The 19520-nt window shown below is 36.1% G+C and overlaps 1 pseudogene; it reads right to left on the bottom strand.

Moving 5' to 3' along the window:
• Nucleotides 1–17260: 17260 nt before the first annotated feature.
• Nucleotides 17261–18711, bottom strand: LOC125834272 (short-chain dehydrogenase/reductase 2b-like; annotated as a pseudogene).
• Between the last annotated feature and the right edge of the window lie 809 nt (nucleotides 18712–19520).

The following is a 19520-nucleotide window of genomic DNA, read 5'->3' as shown; positions in this document are numbered from 1 at the left end:
ACCAAACCAAATCTATAACTCTAGGAATATAGATTTGAACCTCCGATCCTCAAAACACCCTCTAGATCAAAGGACGACTTCTTAGCCTCACAACTAACAACCCTATCTCGAATCACACTCAACCTCAGGTCCTTAAACTATTGTTCCCGAATCTGCTCCATCAAGGAAGACAAAACCTCTACATACGCAATCATCTTGCCAGACTCTGAAATATCAAGCCGAATCATCTAATTGGATAGGGATAGGATGTTCGAAGCAAAAGGTCTCTTCTTCATGGCTAAGAAAGCCAAACTCCCTATACATACCGCCTTCTGGTTCAAGGGATCTGCCATGATTTTTGTCTTGGTCAGGTGATAGAGCATTGTCACATCATAGTCATTCAAAAACTCTAACAACCTACGATGTCTCACATTAAGGTCTTTCTGACTAAAAATGTACTAAAGAGTATTCTGATTAGTGAATAACTCACAGATAATTGCATACACGTGAAAACTATCGCCGCTAACTCCAAATCAGAAGTTGGGTACTTCCTTCAATGAATATTCAACTTCCTAGAAAAATATGTGATAATTGTTACCTACTTCATCAACACACAACCCATTCCAACACCAAAAGCATCATGGAAGCCTATAAATCCATAAAATTCAACAAGAAGTGTCAAAATCAAAGGTGAAGTCAACAAGGTCGTGAGCTTTAGAAAGCTCACTTCATGACACTCGCTAGACCACTAAAAAGGGACATTCTTATGAGTCAATCTAGTCAAAGTGACCACAATAGAAGAAAATACATTCACAAACAGTGTGTAGTAGCATGCTAACCCGATCTACCGTAATCCTATTCTTAAACACCATGTTTTATAAGAATGCCACACACTCAAGTCAAACTTCACACTTTGTGAATTTGGCATACAATTGTTCATCTCACAATGTCTGGTTCACAATCCACAGAATGCTGCTCATATGCTCCCTACTCCTGGAGTAGATTATTATGTCATCAATGAAAACTATCGCAAATGACTCTAAATAAGGTTGAACCACACATTTTATAAATTCTTTGAATGTTGTTGGGGTACTGGTCAACTAGAAAGACATTACTAGGAACTCATAGTAGTCTTATCGAGTCCTAATAGTAGTCTTTGGAATTCCACCACCGTAATCCTCAACTAGAGGTATCCTGATCTCAAATCTATCTTAGAGAACATCACTGCACCCTCTAACTGGTCAAACAATTATCAATACATAATATTAAATATTATTCTTGATGGTAACCTTGTTCAACTACCTATAGTCAATACACATAAGCAATAAACAATCATTGTTCTTCACGAACAGAACATGAGAACCCCAACGAGAAACATTAGGCCTACGGAACCCCTTACTCATAAGGTCCTATGGCTGCTCCTGAAGGTTACTCAACTTAGTTGGATCCATATGATAGGGAAGTATAGAAACTAGCCGCGTGCCCTGTTCAAAATCAATGTTGAAGTCAATTTCCCTATTAGGAGAAATACCAGGTAGAATGGAAAGAAACACATCAAAGAACTTTCTAAAAATAAGAACTATCTTGTTAGAAGGAATTTCTCTAGTGGTATCCCAAACATAAGCAAGACAAACTATACAACCCTTCCTACCAACCTCCGCACTATAAAAAGTAGTATCACACCCCTTGACATATGGCTATCGACATCCGTCCCCACAATCAGAGGGATACCATGCATTCTCAATGTGATAGTATTGGGAAAGCAATCTAAGACCACATAATAAAGAGGCAGCCAATCCATGCGTAATATCACATGAAAATCTATTATATCCAACCCAATCAAGTCTACCAAGTGTCATACTCCAGTATGAACACCACATGATCTATACGCTCAATCCACTACTAAAAAATCACCTACGGAGATAGCTACACGCACAGGTACAGGAAAAGTCTTACAAGATAAATTATAATGTGTATCATAATAGGAAGATACAAATGAATATGTAGATCTCAAATCAAACAAAACATAAGAAGGCTGATGAGAGACAAAGATCCTACTTATGATGACAACATATGAAACCTCCACCTCTGGCCTATGTAAGATGCATTTATATTGTCGCGTCCACTTTGACAACCTCACCTAACTGATTGAGAAACACCTCGATCACCCTAGGGACCACCCTTGCTACCTTGTGTGCCAGTTTTAGTTAACGATATTAGAGCCCTATGGGATTGAAACTACTAAACATGTCTCATGCGGTGATGACTGATAGAACAATATCTAGCATAGTAGCCCAACACACCACACATATAACATCCCCTACTAGAAGAAATCTGTTAAGAGGACCATATTGGACCCGACTAACCTTTACAACCCAGGTACCCCTAATGTGAAACTCGAGAAGTGTGGCCAAAACATGGTTGCCATGACCAATGACACCATGGAACCATCATCTTTAATTTGTGAAGAAGCCATTATATGCCTACTAGGCCGAAACTATTGTGGGTAAACTTTACCTGGAAAACCCTGCCACATGACTGAGACCAGGTTAAACCACCCTCACGATAAGGCCTCTTGTTGTTACCTCCACAGACCTCACGACATATCCCCTCGATATTGTGCACATGATATACTATCTATTAAATTAACATCCCAACACTACCATCTACTCTGTAGCAAGCCAAAGGGGAAATGCCAACCTTCTGACCAACTTACACACTCACTTATGCTTTATTACCATAAGCGTAGTTGTATGATTGGCTAGCTCATGAAGTTGTGTATCATACTATGAAATTGACATATTTCCTACAACAGATCTATGAAGTCATCCAACAACCTATCCTTGAAGCTACGAGGTACATATTTCTCCAACAAAGCCTCAGAGAATTGAGCTAGTAACATATGAGGTGAGTGGTCCCAACTGCTCTACACTCCAGAGAAGCCCTCCACCACTATTCGATGGCCCATCCATAAGGAAAAAAGTGTTATCAACCATGTGTGATTCAACTACATCAAGGTTATGCACCCTCTCTTAGAAATTCACTAGAAACTTCTGGACATCCTCGCATATAGAACCTGAGAACCTTGGAAGACCCAATCTGATGATCTGTCCTAACATCTTTTGCTCTTCAGAAGACATGACAGATCTAGTTGCCTTGGGTAGTGCAATTGTCAAAATCGACTCAATCACTAAGCAGGGAGCCATAGTAAAAGACTTCACCACTGAAACATATGCACCTAGTGCCACTGCTACGCTGAAGTCTGAGCCTCGTCTCTAATATGGGGACTAGTCGAAGTACCAGTCTAAGTCCCCACCTTAGATGTAGCATCAATAAAGTTGAGGATCATTTCAAGAGTGTTATGTAAAATTTGCTTGGCAATAAATCTTGGCGCAGGCTGGGATGGCACCGCACCATTTGATTGACGGTGAACCTACTCAATCACTTGGATTCAATTACTCAACATAATTACACTCTAATCTAGTCTATACATCCCTCAAAACACTCACTTTCATCTCAAGAATTCATCAAAACCCAAAAAAAAAAGATTTAGAATGAAACTTCAAGAACACTTATCAAGAACTTAAATCTTGTTATCTTTACGGACAAATTCGAATATGAAAATCATGTTAGGAGTGTGGGTGAACGAACCCAACACTATGGAAAGTTACATACCTCTTAGGGGTCAAACCCATGGTAAAATCCGTAACAAAACTCAAGAACCTCGACGAAGGCCTCGATCCTTTCCTCTTTTCTCCTCTTTTATCTTCTTGAACTCTTTTCTAAAACCAAAGCATGAATTAGGATTTGTGTAAACTGAACAAAATCAGTTTAGACCCCAATTTAATTACTAAAAATGAAATAAATCTGATAGGATAAGGAAAAGACCAAAATATCCCTCTTAAATCCAGGTAACTTTCCTTAAATAGACATCCCGACTTCAAACGAGCATATCTCCCTCATACGAGCTCAAAATTTAGCAAAATTGGTGTAGTTGGAAAGAGGATTCCAAGTCCTTTCATTTGATATCTTGTAGATCACCTAACTCATCATTTACTGAAGGTTATGGTCGTTTGAAGTTGACCCAAAACTTAAAGGAACTTAGGAATGGCTTGAATGAACTCGAAACTCAAGGAGCTACATCTTGTGACCTTAACACTCAAGAAATTTCAAATTCCTTGGTAAAATCCTACTTACAACGAAGGATAGTTTGGGTCTTAGTTCAAAAACTTTTTGGGGTGTTACAGTATTCCCAGTTAATATGTCAGTATTTTGAGCTACTCAGTATTTTAGTTTCATTTTAGCTTTACATTCAGTTGGGAGTTGACTTAGAATCAAGTGGGACTAGGGTTCAGCGTACTTTCGAAGTCTCAAAACTACGTACCAATGTAGGTTCAAAAGTTCCCTCTTTTAGGCATAAGCTTTTAGTAATCACGCCACAGTCATGCCTTTATACCCCTGGCAAAGTATATTGGGTCCTCTCGATGGGGAGTATACATCGGACTCCACATTTAGATCACGTGTTTTATGTCGGTTAATAGTAGCTCCCACAGGCATGCACTTATTGCATAGACCACGTTGTCAACATTTAATTCAGTATTCAGTTTAACATATCATCTTCAGGAATAGTACTTGATCATTGCATTTAGCACAATTTTTAGTTATACTTTTGTTGACACCCAATTTTGACCCTCCTTCCTTCTAATTTATTGTTTTTGAGCTTCTAATTTAATAACGTATAAAATTATCCCTTTCACAACTATTTTTATTACTACAACTATATATCTTCTAAAATTATTAGTTTTATTATCAAAATTACTAATATTATTTTTTATACCTCTTATCTTAAATAATCATTTGTCATCATTTTATTTCAAGTTTCATATTTTGTTAAATTAATTATACGTCGATATCTTGTATCTATATTTAATACTAGCATAAAGTCGTAATATCGATATTTTTATTTACGTAAATTATTAGTTGTCATCTTATAACATTTTAAGTATTGGTTATTAAGTTAGAAGTCCAAAACAATTCAAAAGAAGAAAAGATCCAAACAAAATTCAGCCCAAGCTAGAATGTAACCCAACATTTATCCCAAGAACTCAGCCCAAATCCACTCAAATATTCGGCCCAAATGTGAGCCCTAATTCCAATTTGTGCATACAGCTGGGCCTAGTCCAAAGGAGCAGCATCGTTCTTCCTCTTTGAGAAAGTTTCAGAGACCTTTAACATTATGCAGATCTTAGTGTCTCCATTTTCGTGCAAGAGCTTCACCTCTCTCTTCTGCAAAAAGCCAGCACCCTCTTCCTCTTTCTGATTCACTCTTTTTTTTTCTTTAATTCGGTCAACAAAAAGCCAAAATACTTTTGACATCTCTGATGAAGAATCACATGTACAGTTTTGAATTCAAAATGGCTCTTTTGACTCGATTTAAAAAAAATCCCGCCCAAATCAAGAACCCTAATTCCATCCTATAAGTATTAGGAGAAAGTGTCTGTTTTGGAGAAGTTTGAGCAGCCGCTGTCGTCCTTTTGAAGCGACCATTCTTTTTACCTTTGAAAATCACTTTTTTCTTGCTCTAGCATTTTGGTTTCTGTTTGGTTTCAGACCACAACAAATACATTGTTGTTTGCTCTATTACTCTCCTTGTTGTTAGAGTTCGAGTTCAAAGCCCATCGGATTTAAGATTCGAGACCTGCCTCTAACGTTCACTGCCCCAAAAAAGTATAAATATTTGAACTCTAAAGTGAGTTATTTTGAGAATTTAAAAGGGGCGATTTGTATGTCTTTGTTTATACTTTAAAGATGTTAACTCTATAAAATGTTGATATGTCTAAAGCTTTAAAACACAACTCCTTTTTGAATTTTGAGTAGGCGAATTTGAAGATAAAAGGCTTTCAATTGGATAAAAAATTTTACTTTTTATCAAGGCGAAATATATTTTCGTTATCTTTAGCTTTAAGATTTCCTTGTTAATTCAATTTCATAAAAAGATTTTCTTTCTTAAACAAAAAGCATTTGACTTGGTCAACTATTTTGAAGATAACAAATTATGCATATTTCATTCAAACTCCTTTTTCCCGTTAAAAAATCAAGTTTAAACTAATTTAAAACTTCTAAAGTTAGATGGTTGTTTTATTTCATTTTTTAGATCTTTATATATAAAGTTAGTATATTTTAAGGTTTTTATACTTTATCTTTTTTAAGGTTAATTTGCCATGATTTAATTAATACTAGTTTGTTTTTTTTAGCTTGTAATGGTTATTTTATTTTCTCTCTATTTAACCTAAGTTTGGTCGGTAACCGTCTTTAATGGATCTTAGAGGATGCTTAACCCCTTCCCTTTAGAATAACTAGAACCCTTACCTAGAATTTCATGTTTAGTAGACCTTAATTGAAGTCAATTTTAGCATTACATAGTTAAAAATTTAGGTATCCTAATTTGCCTTAAAAATAATTAGGTGGCGACTTCTCAAGTTAATTAATTTGGAAATCACCAATACGTTGTACACGTTTTGACCTCGAGTTAAAATGGGGTATAACAGCTTGGCGACTTCACTGGGGACTTTAGGTTCTAAACCATAACAGACTTAGGTTAATAATTAATTTTTTTAACATTTGTTGGTTTCGTTTTTGTTGTTTGTTTTATTTTAAATGCCTAAATGCTTTACTTATCATGCTTATATGATATAAACTGCTTATTTGTTACTGTTTTATATAAATTGTTTATTTGCTACTCTTCATATAAACTGTCATTCCGATCATAATTCCTCCAATTTTGGAAAACTCACACTATCACACGTACACACGAGGTGTGTTTTGCGCACCCGCAAATTTTTTTCAAAATCCCAAATTTAGGAGAGTTGGCATATGCGCGGGGTGTCCGGATCTTTTTCCGTGTGACCGCGTAGCCTTCTCACTCGAGTTGTCCACTCGGGAACCTTGTGTCTAGTAAGCCAGATCTTAGAAAACATAAGATAGAGCTAAACCACCCTTTAATTTAAGTCATGCATGCATTCACCTTAGGTGGATCGATCCCGGGTCCACATTTAAGAAATCCACCTTTATTGTCGAAGGGTTTCACGACCCAATGACCAACAAGCATGTTTTGTGCAACGTGATAATGATAGACAGATCCAAGCCTAATTTTGACATAGCGAGTTTGGAAATTATGTGTTCATTTTATTTTGATTTGTAATGTAGGATGAGTTCAGTCCCCCAAGTGCCTAAAGTTAGGATGGTTGAGGGTTTCCCGCACAAATTGAGGACATGGTGGGAAAATTTCACTCCAACTGAGAAATTAGCGATTACAAAAAGGTTAGGGTGCCTTCCTCTGCTATTCAAAATCACCCCCGACAAACATGTGATTAGAGCACTAATTCAGTTTTGGGATCCAGATCGTGTTGTGTTCGCCTTCAAAGACTTTGAACTAACACCTACATTGGAGGAAATCCTCTATTTCACCAGTTTAAAGTATCAAAGAATGGGTCAAATTATTCCACACAGTCAATCAGGGAAGAAATTCCTTCGCTACTTAGGGTTGAAAAATGAAAAGAAACTTCGGTGCTTCGAAAATAATTGGGTTTCTTTGGACTACCTATATGAGAGGTATGGACGCTCGGATAGTTACAAGCTGTTTAGGAAAGAATTCTCGTGTACTCAAGTTCTTTAACTACCTTTGCTTTTATGTTAATTCTTTTTCTTTATTACATTCTTGTTGCGCAGTATGGATTGTCTATTGCCACTCTGAAACTGAAAAATCATCTTCAGATTAGAATGATTTTAATTTTAGATCTCAATAGCAATTAACCTTACATGTTTTACTCGAAGATTTTTATAGCTTGAAATTTCATCGCAATAGCAATTCATGTATTCTTGTTATTTCCCTTTTCAGTCAATTAACAGTGAGGCACATGTCCACTGTCAAATTCAAAGCTCTAATAGAATTCAAAGGTGTATGATACACAAGGTTTGTTTCCTACATATTAAAGATACAAATGTTTGCCTCCCAAAAATTTAACACCTAAAAGCATCAGCACTATTCAGGTTTTTATTAATCATTCAGCCCCATTATAGACATCGATTGGGAATACCTCTGATGATTAAAATGAATGGCTCTCCAACTGATGTTAGTTATTCTTTCCATTAGAAGTTTTTATTTTTGTTTACTTCACTTTGCCTTTTTGTTGATTCTTTTTCTTTCTAAAACCTTGTTGAGCAGTGTGGAATGTCTATTGCTCAAATCATAAATGTTGATTGGGAGAACCTGTAATGATTAAAACAAGTGCTGCTCCGATAGATTTAAGTTATTCTATTTCCTTAAATGTAACTAATATTCGCTGCATATTCTATTTCCTTAGTATAATTTGATTGAGATAATTTGCTCAAGAAAGTTGATTGCTTAATATATGTTAGCAGGATGTTATCACCTTTGGAGATAAAGGGTCCAAGAAATGCAACCTCACTCTCTTAATCAGGTAGCCAACACCTTGATAAGAGTTACATCAAGTTTCAAATGTAAAGATATTGAAAATGACTTTGAATATCTATTTCCATTAGTTTACGCCATGTTGCACCACGTTGATTTCAAGTTTGATGCTACTGCATTATTTCATCCGTTTTTTTTTTGTTTTCATATTCAAAGATCCAGAATATTACATCAGTTTCTTGGTTTAAATATGCAGAGAACTTTGAGGATTATGAAGTTCCCTTCAAATTATGTCCATTACTCAATCTCGAGTGACAGCTCAGAGCTATCGGAAAGTCAAGAAAGTATATCCTGCTCGGGATGAAGTCAATCTTAGATAACAAAACAATGATTTACTCGTATTTCAGTTACTAAGATGCTTATTTTGTAGTAATAGTTTGCACTCTCATAAATCAGCCAAATAGATTTCCTTCATTGGCACCCTCATCAGTAATCAATCAGCAAAACAGAGAAATCTACTATTTCAAAATGCTCTGGAACCCATTTCGAGCTTCACGCCTTCAATTTTGATGACACCCAAGACACAAAAGACATCAATAGAGTAGAAGAATTCAATCAAACACCCATTTCAACCCAAGTTTTTGATTCCTACTTCACCTGATGAGAAGAAGTTTATGGGTGAGAAAGTTACAAAAGTACAAATATTTTTTCTTCTTTCTTCCTCACCATGACACTTATATTGGTTTTGCCCCGCTTTTCATCTCAATGATGTCGTAGTATATTGTTTTTCTACTGGCATGTAGATTCTTAAATTGGGAAATTGATTTTGAAAAGATCGTTTTCATTGTTCGAAAGTTGTTTAACATATGATTGGCATCTGTTGATCCAAAATTTTCATTTTTCTGATTGAGTTATGTCTCGCTTCTATACAAGATGAGAAATTGTAAAATGCCTTTATGAAATGTTTGCTAAGTTGATGACGCGTTTATGAAGTTTTTACTAAGTTGCTTAGTTGATGGGCCAACATAATCATATTATATTCAATTTAAAACTATTATTCATCGGATCAATTTGTTTATTGAGAAAGAATTGATTTTGTAGATCACTTCAAAGGCATTTATCACTTCAAAGGGATAAATGAGCACGGACTTCAAAGGAACGACTTGATCTACTGATATGTAGGTATCTCATATTGAGTAGTAAGAAATGAACTCTTCCGCTTATCTTAATGTATTCTCTTGATTGTGGAAACTCCTGGAACAATTTGTTGCATGTTCATGGTAGTCTTTGATTTCTACAGGTTTATTTTCTTTTAGCTATCAATAACTCTCATGAAAATATGCAATTGACCACTCATTTCAGCTTGACATGTATGTCTCTTCTTCTACTTAAGTTTCACAAAGCTAAATATATATATATATATATATATATATATATATATATATATATACGATCAATAAAATAACAATATATTGAGTTCTCTCACTATCTTGCTTCCCTGCTTCATGCAATAGTTTATTTGTGCTTCTGGATTTTTCGTTTTCCTTTTACAGCTATTAGAGTGATCAACATGTTCTAAAAAAGCTAGGCAAAACAATATATTTTACTACTTACTTCCTAGCTTTTAAAGGATGTTCTATCTGGAACTGAGCTCATTATTATTTTTTTGTTAGTAGAAGCCAGAAGCTGATATGACGGGTGAACTAGAGTGGAGGGAGGGTGAAGACATAGACTGGAATCTATCATGAAGCTAGCTTTTAAAGGATGTTCTATCTGGAACTGAGCTCATTATTATTTTAGTAGAAGCAAAAAGTTGAAATGACGGGTCAACTAGAGAGGAGGGAGGGTGAAGACATAGACCGGAATCTATCATGAATAATTTGGGATGAAGACATAGACCCACAGTGTGAAAGAGGTAAGAAAGTTCTATATGCAATGTTAGTAGAAACCTTGATAGGTAAAAGGAGGTAGACAAAAAGCTAAACATCTTTTTCCTTTCGTATAGCTCCCAGACGACTACTCAAGGCAATGATTGATATAAGCTAAGCATCTTGTGTCTGTGTTAGAAATTTGAAGTGTTGTTTAGATTTATTGGAATAGTCTAAAGAGATTGTCTCTATTAAATTTGAAGACATTTGATGGAGATCTGACTAGATGATTTTGAACAACAATTGCAACTGAAGATGGATATGTATATTACTTTCGTAGTTAGAAACATGTTGTATATTTTTATAGTGGATATATTGTTTTCTCATTAGGTGTTCGGTATCCACATTGGAGTCCGACTAAATCCGGATTTGCACATTTCAAGGGATGCCGCTGTTGACATGATTTTTTCCATTCCACGGCTTATGCTTAAATTCTAATTAAGGGTAGAAAAATCTAAACTATCTCACCACAACTCATATGAGTTATACTGGATATACAAGTGCAAATAATTTTGAAAAAACCCAAATAACTAAATGTAACATCCGACAATTTAAAATGAATATGAAGAAGCTTGAAATTGGAAGTAGTCATTTTTTTGGAAAAATTCAGAATCTGGAAAATTTGGCTAAGTGTGGAAATCAGTGAGTTTTTGGCCAACTTTGAGTAGTCGTAACTCCTAGCTCAGGATGAGTTCGGAGTATTTCCAGTTATGGTTGTGAAGCTTGTGGAACGATCTTTCCAACGCCACAGAGTTTGCTCGATTCCGAGTTCGTATGAGCGAGTTATGCCCTTTGAAAGTTGGGCAGTTGGCAGGGAGTCCGTCCGGAAATTTTAAGGGCATTTTGGTCTTTTCCCTAGCCATTTCTTTTGGGATTATTTTGTGTGTTAGGCTGATTTTGAATCATTTTTTGTCCCATTTTAAAAGAGAGAAAGTTAGGGTTCTTGAGAGTGAAGAAGAGAAGAAGAAGAGAAGAAGAGGAGAAGAAGAGGAGAAAGAGGAGATCAACAAGTTTCCGTCGTGGAATTTCGTCGGGGGTGATCCCTATCAAGGTATGTGAGTTCTTTAGTGTGGGTTGATCCTTTCCCCCACACACCAAGCTCATTTTATGATTTGAGAAAAGATTGGATTTGTTGTTGAAGTTGTTAGTTGTTGTTGATGTTGTTAGTTGTGTTGTGGAAGTTATTGTTGGTTGTGGGACATGATTTGGTTGTGTTCTTGAGCTGAAATCTATTGTATATTGAGGGATTTTATGATCGTTAGTGTTGGTTGGTTCATACCCTCACACACCAACTCGTTTTTAATTCCAAGAAAAGATCTATTTTGGTTGTTGAAGTTCTTGCTGATTTGGGACAAGATTTGGTTGTGTTTTTGAGTGGAATCCACTGTATGTTGAGGGGTTTATGACCCCAAGTGTTTGGGAAAAGAACCTTTGAAGTTAAGAGGGTTTAGAATTGGCAACATGAAGGAGAAAAGTCAGGCTGCTTCCAGGAAACAAGTCTGCGTTGCAGCTGTGTTCCCTCTGTGAACAGAATCTGTTCTGTTTTCAGAATTAAATTTCAAAATTTTTCTTCAGTCTAGCTGTCCTAAATTATTCCTAATCATCATGGAGTCCTTCCAAACACAAATCATTACCCTTGAGTTCATAATCAAATTCAAGGAGAGTTAGTTCCAAGTCAAGTAAAGTTAGAAGTCAAGTGATGTTAAGAGTTAAGCTTAGAAGTGAAGTAAGTTTTTAAAGTTGTTCAAGAGTCTTTAGTGAATGTTTTAGCTTCATTTTTTAGACTCGAGTTTCAAGTCAAGTCAAAAGTATTGAGTTTCAAGTCAAGTCAAAAGTTAATAGTTTCATGTTAAGTTAAGAGTTTCATGTTAAGTTAAGAGTTTCACATCAAGCCAAGAGTTCAAGTAAAGTAAAGAGTTTAAAGTTGGGTTCATTTCTCAAAGTTATTACGGAACTATGTATTCCCAAAGAAGTTTTAAAGAAATGTTTTTACATTTAAACAAGGTTGGAAACTGAGATTTCCAAAAGAACCTTCGGGCTAGTTTTTGAGTAATTATCTCATATCAGCAGGAATAAATATGTTTTAAAAACATAAGAGCCAGTACATTTTTGGGAGTAGTATCGAGCACCGAATTGGGGAAGCGTTCAAAGAACCCACAGCCCCCACAGAACCATGTTAGCCACCATGGGTAGAAAAGGATCATACTTTTTAGATGAATCCTTTTCAGATTAGACTAGTGGATCCATTAGGCAGTTCAGGTCTTATACCTTTGGCCGGGTATAAGATGCTCTGGCAGCGTGAGGACGATCGCTGTATCATCACTATAGCTCTTATGTGATAGTTGTCGGTTAGAGAAACTCCCACAACAGTTATTGTATTTTTATACACAGAAATTATTGTATTTTATATACATTAGTTCAATTGTATTTCTATATACATCTCAGGCTTATTGTATCCTTGTATACACACAGAGTTTATAGCATGTTTTAAACAGTCTTTCTTTATATCGCACTTGTTTTAAATTGCCTTATATTAAAAGAAGTCAGTCGGGTTGAGTTAAGTTGAGCAAGGTAAACTTTTCAGTTTCTTCCAAATTTCCTTCTAGCCTATGTTGCTTAGTTTTCCAGCTCGCATACTCTTACATTCCATGTACTGATGCCAGTTGGCCTGCATCGTCTTATGATGCAGATACAGGTACCCCGGATCAGCATCCTGCACATCGTTGATCCAACTGAGCACTCCAGAGTCAGTGGTGAGCCTCCTTGCATTCCGGAGGACTCAATTATTTTGTGTTCTTAGTTTTTGTTTTATTAGGATGTTGCGAGGTCTGTCCCAGCATCCATCTCAGTATTTTAGAGGCTTCATAGACAGACAGTCAGTCAGTTAGTTTTGAGTCTCTCATCTATATATATATATGTAAATATTCTATTTTGAGATTCGAGTTACCTTTATGGCCATATTTTATAAGTTAAGTTGTTTTGTAATATTGCATTGCATTGAGTTATTATGTTGGGTTAGGTTTCCACTGAGTTAAGAAAGCCAGGCCAAGGGTTCGCTTGGGGCCAAAATGGTCTCCGGGTGCCGATCCCGCCCAGGGTGTCGGCTCGGGGCATGACACTAAATCCTACACTCATTAACTAAAAAATATTTCACACCTATTCAAAATATTGAACTCATATGTACATTCTACAGCAAAATGTAGGTAGAAAAACTTCAAATTTTGGCTATGAAATGACACCATTTTCTCACACTCAAAATGATCTTAAGTTTAATGAACGAAACAATATATATTACTTAGGTTGAAGCCCCATTTTCTTTCTTGTTTTCCCAATGTATAAATCCTTAGACTTGATCATCCCAGGGACTAATCCAATGATCGTCGTGAACGAATATTGAGCCACTGCATCTTGCCTTCCTAATGAAACGATGATCTTAGGTGATGATTGAGGCTCGTATATTGCAAGTTTGCTTTCTTTTCCTCCACTCATCAAAAGTTTCAAGTTCTTCACGGCTACTAGAGCATGTTTTTGAGCCGAATATCCTTGTTTAAGTTCCTGGTAATGAAGAAGCATTAGAATTTAATCGAATAATAATAACAACATACACCGTATACTAGTCCCACAAGTGTAATCTAGGGAGGATAGAGTTAACACTGACATTACCCCCTACCTTGTCAGGTAAAAATTCAAGTACTAGCTAGCCGCTTCAGGTCCTCTGGCTACTGCTATATTAACAAAAAGAATCAATATGCCTTCTAAATCAACAACATATCCGATGTAATCCACAAGTGGAGTCTAGGGAGGGTTATGTGTACGCAAACCTTACCCCTATACCTTAAGTAAGGCAGAAAGATTGTTTCCGATAGACCATAGGTGGTAGTTTTTCTATTGCAACAAAACTAAAAAATCACCACCCTTCACATCTGCTCGAAGGATGCAGACTAATATCAATCCATGGCGTTTCATGAATAAGATGTGATCAATTAACCAACCAATTCTTGGCCAATGATGCTCTCTTCTAGCTTTACCTACATGGCAAGGGAAAAATCAAAGGAGGGTGGAAAATGGCCTGCCACATCAAGAAATAGAAAACTAACTAATCCTAAATCCTAAGTCGGAGGGTTAAGAAACGCAGTACCACTATTGTTTCTCCTGAGGGCACACGATTGATTGAACCAGTTCCTTAAAGGCGATACAAAAAAAATAAGCTGAAATTGAAGTCATATGTGTCACTCACCAGAATGCCATGGACGAACTGCATATAAACTATTATCTTGAACATGTAGGCCTGCTAAAGAAAAATAAACACAAATCTCAAGGCTGAGCTTGCATAGACCAAGACTACCTTTGAAATTGAGAAGACTACTAATTTTGTTAATTTAAAAGATGTTTGTTGTGCTGCTGAAAAAGGACTTTTATTTACCCTCTCATGCTCGATCTTTTGCTATTACCTAGCCACTCTAGCCTTTGACTTCCCAATTATTTTTTCTCATCGCAAGTGATTGATTATATCTTTAATTTTGATTACATTTGTGGTGTATATGTTTTTTGATTAATGTTAATGTTGGGTTTGAGTTTCAGGTTCATGTCTATCTCTTATGTTTGTGCAAATGCTTTGCTATAGCTAATTGAGTTCTTGATTTTTAAGTGTTTGTGTAGGTGATAGCCCCAGTGACCATGAGTATCGAATTTGCTTCTCTTTTTGTAGTGTATGTCTTCACAGTGTTTTATGATGTCAAAAGGGGGAAGTGCATGCTTGTGTAATACTTATAACCCAATTGGTCTAACTTGATCCTCTAATGTGTTTGCTTTGTGTATTAAGTTTTAAGAAACTAACATAACACAGATTGATCTATTCACACAAGAAGCAATGATTTGTCATCATCAAAAAGGGGCAATTCGAGAAAGATTTTGATAATTGAAAAATAGAGGAACAGAGGAAAGGAACCGGTTTCGTCGACATGTTCCTTTCACACTGAATCCGACTGGGATAAGGAGAACGTCAACCACGCGAATTACAAGTTATAAAGCGGTGGAAGGGTTACTTTTTCGACAAGAAACTAGTGCAAAAAGATTTCCTTAAAGAAATCCTAAGCGAAGTAGGAAGCATAAACAAAGTAGGAAACATAAGCAAAGAAGGAATTAGAATGGCGTGAATAAAGATTCAAGAAGGAAATAAATCAAAGCCGAGTGAAGTAAGGAAACTACACCAAAGAAGTTGTGCAATAGAGTCCGAGTCTAACAAGGTTTTGAGGATGCGGTAAAGTCTAGTTCGAGTAGAACAAGACTTTGAGAATTTGTTATCTATAAATAGGGCAGTATTTTCTTTGAAGAAACTTGCGCACTTAAACAGAGAGTTACAAGAAGAATACAATCAAATAGAAGGAGTTCATATTTGAGTGATTTCTGATTACGAAGTGCAGCCAACACAAGGAAACAAGAATTGAAGAACTGATTTATAGGCTTATGTTTTATAGTTCTTGAGTCAAGTTTGCGTGTATTGAGTTTTTATCGAGTTGATCTTTAATTCTTTCTAGATCTAGTGAAGTATAAACTAGAGTAGGACTAAAGTCTTCAAGTTGAGGAGACTTAAAGACTTGGGAACATAAACCTTGGAGGGTTTGTGTTGTAGTTTAGATATTAGAGTTAGTTTCTAGGATTGCAAGAGTTGTAATCTAAATTTATAACTTGAAGTGGGGTCGACGATCTAGTTGGTTGTTGACGTCTAGGAATTAGAGTTTATAATTCCTTAGGTTACATAGGTTAGTTTGTAATCTTTTGTTCAGGCTCAAAGTTTAATAAGGTGGAGTTAAATCCTATAGAGGTGTAGGTCATGGTTTTTTACCCTTTATGAGCCGGGGTTTTCCGCGATAAAATATTGTATCATTACTTTATTTGTTTTACATAACGTAACTGATGTGATCTCCAAAGAAACATATAGAATATACATGTTCCTTAGGCAAATCTGGTGGTCAGTATTCCAACAATGTCTTTTTAATTGCTTTTAGTAAGGGGGTTGTGATTTCCAAGTCGTACAGCCATATACTTTGGCTATTTTGAGATGAAGCATGACTTGCTGCAAATGGAACAGCCAGCTCTAATGAAACCCAAAGGTACATGAGAAAAATGTTGTTTAATGTAACACATAAGAAACATATTGTACATTATGGTCATAGATTATAAGGAAATGTATTACTTTTTCATTGTTAGAATTTTGACGAGGCTCAACAATTATTTGGGATGTGAAAAGTTTTGAAGGTCTCTCTTCTCAAGTCGAGAAGGGAAAGTTGTTGAATCTTTAAGTGGTATTTATTCTCATGTTTGGATTGAGCATCATGACTATGGAGGTAATAGATTGTATGGTTCACTTTGGACTAGGCACACACAACTTTAAAACGTGTCACAAGGATCTAAAGGGTCGCTTCTTTATACACCAAGGTCAATCCCTTTGGTTTTTCTGTATGTTATCTTTTTTATATTTTGACTCCCCTTTAGAAAAATTATGGCTCAGCCATTGCCCTCATGTAAGTTTGTTCTACCTCGTCCTTATGGCTTACAACATAAAAACAATCCCTCTAAAACTAATTCAGAGCAAAATCAGACCACACACGGGGACTCTCGCCTATTGAATACCGAAACATTTAAAAATGCATACCAAATGTCATAATATCAAAAACTTCGATATGATAATTCTATATCTACCGTACCATGTTACCCCTGTTTCATTTTAAACCAAGAGTCCATTGATATGGACAAGTAAACGGATTAATTTTATCCTTTGTTTCAATTATCTAATACAACCACTAGAACACCAACTAAGCTCAGAAATTCAACCAAATACCAAGAGAAACTGAAAAAAATAGTCTTATTTCATGACTTGATCAAAAACTTGTTTGAGACTAGGGCGTAGTTATTGTTATATCTAGAACTTGGTGAGTACAGTACTATCAAAGTAGCAACCAGTAGGTCCTCCATTAGGAAAAAGAGCTAGCATGACAGGTCCTTCAGGTCCTTCCTCAACAGGCATTGTTCCTGTATGCCAGGTTATATCCGTGTTGACGAATCCAGGATGGACACAATTGATGCATATTTTCGGGTACCTTCTTGCAAGTATTTGAGTGTGAGCATTGAGTGATACTTTTGATACGCTATATGTTGGTAGCATCATCTGCCAACCGTTCACCTCGAGAGAGTCTTGTTTCAGATAATACAAAAAATTATGCAGAATCTCATCGATTCTATCTTCAGTCAGGTTTTCAATACCACCGAGCTCCTTTCTCCTCTCCTCGTTTGGCATTCACTATGTGAAAACAAAAAATCAACAAGAAATATGAAATGTTCAAAAACAACGAGAATGATCGTCTTACTTACATTTAAATCTCCTCTACGGGAGGAGACATTAACAATCCTTGGTGAAGGGGAATATTGCAGCATTGGAAGAAGAACTTCAGTAACATTCTTTACACCAAAGTAATTAGTGTCCAAGCATAATTTGGCACTCTCATACATTGTTTTCATCACAACTCGAATGTCATCAAAAGTTTTCCCTGGTAATTGTTTACAATAACAACAATTACACCTCAGTCTCAAATAAGTTAGGGTCGGCCATATAAACAAACTCAAAAATTTGGCATCAATTTACAAGTAAGCACTTCAACGCATCCCACTATGTCTTGTGGACACTAGATGCTGACGTACCACATAAATTTTGGATGTGTCTAGATGTGCATACTCAAAGTGGGAGTGCATACTTGCTGGTTGAGGCCGAGTTTAAGTGTCTGTCAAAGAAAAAATCAGACCAGACACGGGGACTATCGCCTACCTCAAAGCTTGGGGACGGAAATTATCAATTAGATATGAGATCAACAACAACATATCTAGTGTAGTGTCACTATTAGATATTAGATTGAATCGCATAATAAAACAAGACCTAAGCATTGATCAAATTATCTTACCCAGTCTACAAGATCCATGTTAATGGCCCTTTGGACATCTTCATCAGGTACCACTCCAGAAGCTCCAGCATTATTTACTTGCAGAAATTTATTCAGAAACTATCCAATATTTGCCTCAAGATCGAATGAGGAGCAATACATAGATTCATGCTCTTACCAGAATATCAGGCCTCCCATATTGTGTTTGTATGAACTTTGCTAAGGACTCAATGCCTTGAGAATCTTGAACATCAAGCTGATGAAACACAACATTCGAAAATCCTTGTTCATTCAGCAGGGATGTTGCTTCAGTTCCTCTCTTTTCGTCCCTGGTTGTTAAGACAACCGTTACACCTGAATTTGTGAGCTGCTTAACAGTTTCGAAGCCAATTCCCTTGTTTGCTCCTGTAACCACTGCATACTTACAAGCATCTCCCATCACTTAAGTCCAATGTTTCTAACCTTTTCTCCTTTAGAATCCTATTGGGAGAAGAAAACAAAACACTATTTCAAACAAACTAACGCGATAGGAATGAAATGACGAATTCTTTCCATCTACCTAAGCCTTAATTGAGGTGTTCTCTACTGCTAACCTGGACACTAATGTTATTAAACCCAAACAACCTCTTTCTCACCATACTACGGCTCAGGGGCAGATCTAGTGGGACACAAAGGAGTTTATCCAAACCACCCCCTCCCCAAAAAATTGCACCATGTATACATAACCAAAATTACTAATTTTATGTGTGCATAGTAATTTTGAATCCCCTTGACAAAATCTAAAGCTCTTCGTGTTTTTACAACAATAACAACATATGCAATGTAGGCTAGGAAGAGTAGAGTGTATGCATACCTACCCCTACCTCACAGGTAGAGGTTATTTTTTATAGACACTTAGCTCAAAGGAAAACAATCCAAAGTAGTTCCGGAAAAAGAGAAGTAACAAAGTACAAGAAACGACAGATAATAAAAAAAAATTGCATAGAGTAACAGAACATAAACTATAACAAAATAATATAATATTCGAGCTAGGTACAAGAAATAATAGACATTAAAAGTGATCGAATAAAGCATGGTTTTATATTTGGGTCAAAGGTGAGACCTCAACTAATTCGAACAGATATGTGCAACCTCCCACTAACGTAGATATCAACTAACTCTATCTACCGAGGCTTAAACAGATTAAAATAATCACTTGAATCTAAACATTGTTAAGCAACAACATTAAAGTAAAAAATCAAGAACAAA

This window comes from Solanum verrucosum, unplaced genomic scaffold (assembly GCF_900185275.1).
Source record: "Solanum verrucosum unplaced genomic scaffold, falcon-dt-bn FXZP01000026.1, whole genome shotgun sequence".
Classification (NCBI taxonomy): Eukaryota; Viridiplantae; Streptophyta; class Magnoliopsida; order Solanales; family Solanaceae; genus Solanum; species Solanum verrucosum.
Note: the sequence above shows the minus strand (reverse complement) of the source record. Positions and strands in the feature narration are given on the sequence as shown.